This window comes from Oryzias melastigma, linkage group LG18 (genome assembly GCF_002922805.2).
Source record: "Oryzias melastigma strain HK-1 linkage group LG18, ASM292280v2, whole genome shotgun sequence".
NCBI classification, from domain to species: domain Eukaryota; kingdom Metazoa; phylum Chordata; class Actinopteri; order Beloniformes; family Adrianichthyidae; genus Oryzias; species Oryzias melastigma.
In genome coordinates this window covers 15,104,161-15,111,545 of record NC_050529.1, presented here as the reverse complement: position 1 = coordinate 15,111,545, position 7,385 = coordinate 15,104,161, and positions in this window count along the sequence as shown.

Sequence of the window (7,385 nt, the reverse complement as noted above, 5' to 3'; positions counted from 1 at the left end):
CAAATCGCGAGAATATAGTTTATTCTAACATTCATTATTATTTACAAACATTTTTGAAAAAGCGCCACTGAGCTGCAAGGGGGCGCTTGAAGAGCCGCATGCGGCTCCGGAGCCGCAGGTTGCCGACCCCCGATCTAGTGGGTATGTGTCTATGCTAAACATTCTCACTCCCAACTCGTCATATCTGGTCGTGTGGTTCAGGCCCCCTCCGTGTCAGTCTTTGACATTTTGGTGTCCCTAACTCGTCATTTTTTGACGTGCTAGTTATTCCCATTAAACCCAGACGCGGTATCAGATGTATAACCGGTACCGGGTACTGTTAGGGTACCAGTACTAGGTAAGGTTACCGCTAGTGGGTTAGGGTACTGGTCTGTGTCCCGAGGGCTGGGAACCCTTAATCATCGTCTATGGCCTGGTACCAAGGGGCAATCGGACCGCTACCATTTTGCGGGTCAACACGGCCCCAAAACGAGAAGTTGGGGACACCCAAACGTTATAAAGTGGCGGGGAGGGAGCCGCAACCATACATAGTGAGTTAGGAGTTAAAATGTGTTGGTCTATGACAGGGGTCTACTACCTGAGGCTCCAGAGCCACGTGCAGCTCTTTATTCCTCGATTGTGGCTCTTTGGCTTTGACGAAAACTTAAAACTCAATTAACTAATTAACTTATGTTTAGATTTTTGACATGTCAGATAGACCTAGCTAATTAAAATTATGGTAAAAGGTTGAATCAACTGTCAGAGTGGTAATAATTTGGATTCTACACTAATGTCCTGATTTATTCACTTGTAAAAGAAGAAAAAGGATGAAGAAACAAAAGTCAATAATAGAAAATCTCATGTTTCTTGCATTTTAATTAAAGTAAATCTGCTGCAGATGGAGGGTCTGATTAAACACATGATGTGTTTTATTTTGAAAGGAACTTGAATGTGTTATTCTCAAAAGTGAAAGAATTTAAATTTGTTATACATAGAAAAATTCAGTTTTAAAGAACATTTCAAAGCTATATTTTATAAATGAATGGCCTAATGGCCACAAAAACATAAATAAAGTGTATTTTTTTAACGTTTCCAGCTCTCGCTGATTTTCAGTCCAAAAGATCCAGGACCAAACGGTTCTTTAAGCATTAAAGGTTGCCGACCCCTGGTCTTTGATGCCTGCATCAAGTCTGTTTCTTGCTTTTTTCGTCCCAGCTTGTCCCTTTTCTTCTGGTGAATCAGAAGTGGCTCCAGGTCTGCTGACCCAATTGTCACTCAATTTCATCAATCAGCTGTATAGCTCAGGTTCATGCAGTCTCTGCCGAATTAACCGGATTAGATTGAGATGATTCTAGTGGGTAAAAAGTTATTCCACTTTGTTTTTCTTTGATGGCTTTGGATAATTTCGGCTATTCTGCCAAGATAATTTTCACCATCTAGTCCTATTTATAGAAAGAACAAGTTTTGACTTTTTGCCTCGTGTTGAAATGGTCTTTCTTCATGGAATGTTCCACTCACAGAAGTTTATCATCATATTTGTTTCTGCCAGTTGATGAAGTCCTGCCAGCTTTATTGGAGGCCACTCCAAAAGCCAGCGGCATACAGGCGTGCAACCTTGAAGTGGAATGGAGGAGATTTAGCACTTCTGAGGCAAAAGCCATTGTCATCACTCAGTAAAGAGTGGACAGGGCTCTTAAAGTAAAGGAGCTGAAACCACTCATGGTTATGCAAATAAATGAGATGTGGTAAAGGAGAATGTCAGTGGGACTACGGTTGTGTCCAGTGTAATGCAGATGCTCCGACTGCTGTGATAAAATTATATATACATATATCATAGAGCTAAATCTGTTGTGACTGACTAAATAAGATCATAAGACATTTTACTTACAAGCTACTTCGGGTTTTTTCATGAAGAAAGTTTAGTTGTTGCTCCAACTAAAAGTGGACTGAGGTTGTAGTTGTAAAAAGGCACCATAGCTTTTCAGAGCATAAGGCAGGGTTGGGGTAGTGGCACTGGGTTAGGGTACCGGTCCCATCCGCGTCCTGAGGACCAGTCCGCGTGCGGTACTGCGTCCCGAGGGTTACAGACCCTTGATTTTACAAACAGCCATTATATCAAAAAACGACAAAATGTAACAGGAAAAATTGTTCAGGATCACGAGGGTACCTAGACCCTATAACTGTTTAGCAGTCCTTACTATTGGGCGAAGGTGAGGTTGCTAACCTTTTTCAGGGCCACACCCAGTTTTGACTAATCAATCAGCCTCTTACGCATTTCTTTGCATGGTGCAGCACCTGGAGAAAAATCTGAAAACTAAATATTACACCAAATCAGACTGACTTTACATCTGCGCTGGGAAACTTCATGAACTTTTTCATCTCATTGATACGTCTCATCACACAGCACAGCAGGTGCATGCACAAGGATGCATGAATGGAACTCAATGTTTAAAATATACTTTGTACAATACCCTTAAGCTGTGTCAACGTTGAAGTTAATAGAAACGATAAATAAAGGATATTTTCTCCAGTGGTTGGACAAAAAAAGAAAATCAGGTCAAAAATTTTCGTAGAAATTTCACAGAACATGGTAATAGATACATCTGTCTGTAGTGTCTCGCGGATGTTCCATCTTACCCCTTTCGAAGTCCACATGCACCGACCGTGATTCGCCACTAGTAGCAGATCAGAGACGTAACATAATTTCACACAATTGTAAAACAAAACAGTTTACATATGACTCCGGGAGGCCAAGAGTTTGAATTGGATGTATTCTGGTTTAGCAAGAAACCCGTCTGGTGTAAGTTATAGTCCTGCCTTGTTTTTATTAATTAGAAATTCAGTGAGTCCATATAATTCTACTGTAATTTGGCTATATACTGTTTCACAACAGTGGCCTGCTAGTCCACTCAATGGATCAAACCCTTTAAAACATCCTTTTTTGTGTATCAATAAAGCAAGAAAAGGGTGCATACTTGTATAGCACGTTTCTACCTTCTCAAAAGGTTTAAAGTGCTTTTTTAGTCACAGTCATGTAGCATGTCCACTGTGAATGTAGCTTTACACTGGCGCAAACCTATAACCTCCAGGAGCAATCTGGGGTTCAATGTCTTGCCCAATGACACTTGGACAACTTCTTACCACCAAGGGTTCAGGATCTTTCCCGAGGACACTGAAACATGAGAGGGGCAGGAACCCAACCTGAAATCTATCAATCAGAAGTTAACCGCTGTATCTCTGGACCACAGTTGATTAGTATCGGTAAAATGCTCTTTGGTGATTGTGAGTGTGTGGCTCTGCAACAAACTGGCGACCTGCTCGTGGTGTACCCCACTTTCACCCAACAGTATGGTTAACGCCATTAGCCCCGTGACCACGAAAGGGATACGGTGGATTCTATGGATGGATAGATGGATGGATAAAAGTTTCTAATTGTTACATCGTGTACTCCGCTTTCACCCAAGAGTAACTGGGATAGGCTCCAGAATCTGTTATTCTGGAAGGGATTAAGTCAGAAGTTTCAAACTCAATCGCACAGAATCCAAAACACACCAGACAGGATAAACTTTTATTGAACACACTGAAAATAACATTTTAAAACTTTAAAAACGCAACTTTTTTACCATTACTATGAATAAAAACAGGCACAATTATTATTCCAGAATAAATTAATTTAAACCCTAAATAACTTTCAATATTTTACTCTCCATAAAAAGATATTTTGTCAAAACTATACAAGTTAGAAATAAGTGCAAGATAACAATCAGCCATTTATAACAATAAAATAAAATGATCTGGAGGGCCTGATCTGGCCCCCGGGCCTTGACTTTGACACATGTGCATAAAGTAGTTATGAAGATGGATAGATAGATAGATGGATGGATGGATGGGCAGATTGGCGGATTTATGGATGGTACTTTTTATGAACTTCCACACTGGAAATGAAAATGGAATTCACCAGTTGTTGCATTTATTGCCAGATTGTACACAATGTTCCCAGCTTGAATGTTTTATTTGTTTAATTCTCGACTACATCTAAATTTCAAGCTCAAATTTTTCTGATATAATTTTGTGCTATTCACTGCTAAACGCTTCTTTTTATAACTGAAAAACCCACTTTGAATTTTGAGGAAAAGGAAGAAGAAAAAAGTGTTTTTGCTGAATGAACTGTACTTAAACTTTCTTTTAAAAAGGCTTTAGAGAGGAAAAATCCCTCCTCATCTCTCTAGATCTTGCTGGTTTAATGACTAATAAAGCCTCTAGTTTGTCCTCAAAGTCAAAGGAGAAGGAAACCCAGGCAAAGCAACCGGGTCTAATCAACACCACTAAATGCAACCTTGTAAGGCGCAAGTGCAGAAGCTTGAAGAACACAAGGAGCACATGTTTGTTTTCCCACTTAAATCCGAATAATGTTTTCCTAAGAGGTCTGCCTGGAATATGACATCTGAGGCGTCCTTTGTTTCTTCAGCGTATCATTACCCCCCTCTGCTGGCTGCCGTACAGAAATCAACCCTGCGCTCCCCATTGGGGGGAGTTTATTTAAAAGATCTTTACCACCTCATTGTTATGACCCAACACATTCTGCCGTGGTGTTAAACAAGGAGAAACAGTATAACACATGCTGTAGATTTTATTAGTCGAGCGGAGTACTGTGACTCATTTCCAAGTCAGCGGCTGGAGGAGTTGCTCCCGTATGCAATATGCTGTTCTCACAGGATGACACCCCCCCTCGTTCGTTTCTCGCCGCCTCTCTTTCATTCGCAGCTGAATTCATTAGCTCTGCTGCCATGTTGCCGACGTGGCGAGGAATGTAAATTAAAATGACAGAGCAGATATTAGCAAACGTCTCCTAATAAAATCAACTGATGCTATCAGGGAAAGTACAATACACATGCAAAAAAAAAAAAAAATCCCAACAGCTCCCTTCTCTTTTTTCCCCAGCATTCTCTCCATCTCCCTGATTTATAGCTATTCCACTCCCCCCACCCCCCCTTCAAAGCCCTCCCCCGTGTCTTCTCTACACCCTGTCACACATGGACTCCTCCAGCCCATTATGCTTTGTTTTGTGTCATGCCCGTGGACACCGTGGCACGCAGCATATGGACGACTTCAATCCATCTCAGAATGACACATTCCTCTTCTTCTTTTTTTTTTTTTTTATCAAATCTGCTTTATTTCTCCTTGCCCACTTCTTTTGCTGCATGTGCTACAAACCTCAATAACCATCATTCCCTCCATTTTCTTTTTGTCCGATAGCAGAGGTGGTTGGGTTGATCATTTGTATCGTGGTACAAGCACCAAATTTGGCATCGATTTACCTTAGAATCCCTGCTTTAGAAAACCATGTTAGCCACGAGAAAAATCCAAAATGGCGGCCATATGTAAAGATGGCAGCCATACACTCAATTTTTAATTTAGTTTGCCGTCTCAACAATATGGGCCATGCATGCACAAAATTGGGTTACTTTTAGAATACTATTATATGTATTTTATATATACCATATTTTCCAGACTATAAGTTTCTCCGCAGTATAAGTCGCAGGAGCCAAAAAAAATGCATAATGAAGAAGGAAAAACATATATAAGTACCTCCGGAGTATAAGTCGCTCTTTCAAGAGAAAGGTCCAACATTAATGAACAAATTCAACAAGCCCGACGTGACGTTGCATTTGATATCAAACGTGATTCATGTATCAAACTCAAGTCCACATAATCATGCTCAATGCTTGTCCAAAAATGTGTTCATAGACTACTAACGTTCATAAGAAGAACCATCAGATTCTCAGCCATGTGTGTTTTGGACGGCACTTCTTCTTCTTCTTTTGATACACAAACCTACAGTGCCATCTAGTGGTTGTTAGTGGGAAACAACCACTAAAAGGAAACAGGTTGTTAGTGGGAAAAATAACAAATATTTTTTTCTAAAAATCACAAATAAGTCGCTCCTGAGATGAAGTTGCACCCCTAGCCAATCTATAAAAAAACATAACTTCTAGTCTGGAAAATATGGTATTTTAAAACTTGGATTTTCTTGTGCTTTTCTGAAAAATTGGATCCTAAGATACACACATGCCAAATTTGGTGCTTGTTGCACAAGATCCACGGTTATTTTAATAACCAGTTCCACTTCAAGGATCATGGTTTACCCATGACTTCACATTTAATGAGTATGATAAAGGCCTTCCAGTTGTCAAACATTGAGGGACACTACACACACTCATAACGGGTAGTCCTTACAACATAGGGATCCAACGATTAATCAACTTAATCGATGAATAAATGTATGTTCCTAGATCCAGTAGTAACAGATCAGTCTGTGTATGTAATCAAATCTGTAGTTTTATTTGGTGCACCTCTGTGTTCAGTTGTGAATGTGTTGAGTCTGTCACTCCAGACTTTTTTCTTTTACAAATGTTAATTAAAAGGAATGTCATCTATATGTCACTACCAAACCCGAGTCCCTGATTGGTCAGTTTGTTTTAACTTTCAACGTGGGTTCAGTGCCCAAAAATGGACATCAATCAGTCCTCATTCAGAGTGTTTGCTATGTTGGAGTCACCGCTGACATCTCCGGTGTTAAAGGGTTAAACAGTGTTGCAGAAAGCACATACCTGAATGTTTTCACAAAGCAAACATTTCAGTCATTATGGCTAAAAACAGTGAGTCTCATGTCATCTGATCTGTAGTGAGCCCATTTACTACGATCCATGATTTATTACTATACACAATAGATGCATGTTATTAAAAACTATTTTTTTTTTTTTTTTTTTTTTTTACCAAGTTTGCAGTGAGTTCTCAAACCAGATGACCTTTGAATGAGGGTAGTTTTATCCGTTGTGGAACCACAAGTGGAGTAGGAACTAAATTTGTCACCAGAGATCTGACCAAGAAGAAGACGGATGGAATGACATTTTGAAAGTGTGTCCTGGTAAATGCTAACGCTAGGTTTGAAGAAAAAAAAAAAGGCCAATCAGAAAGTACTGACTCCTTCTGTCGTAACAGAACTAATTACTTGCATCAATCATGAACACCTACCTGTTGACAGGTCTTGCTGAATATAATTGCTTGTTGCAATGCAGCAACAACAGTTGTAAAGGTGCAGTGCCTCTCGTAATAATCGCAAAAGTGTAACATTTCTCCTTTACATAAAAAAACTTGTTTCAAATGAGTTAGACGCTAAGCATGACTCACATAGAGGATTATCAGTCAGAAAAGTGTCTGCTTCTGTCAGATATTGATTATGTTTGAGGCTAATTCTTTAATGCAAAAACCTCCTCTTTTCTCTCCATCCCTGCTTTTGTCGTGGCGCCGTGGTTGCTTTCAGATGCATGCTTTCGCCTTTTTCTCAAGGGCTTTAACTTTTCTTCCTCTCATCTTCTCTCGGTACACCACCCCCCCCCCCCCCC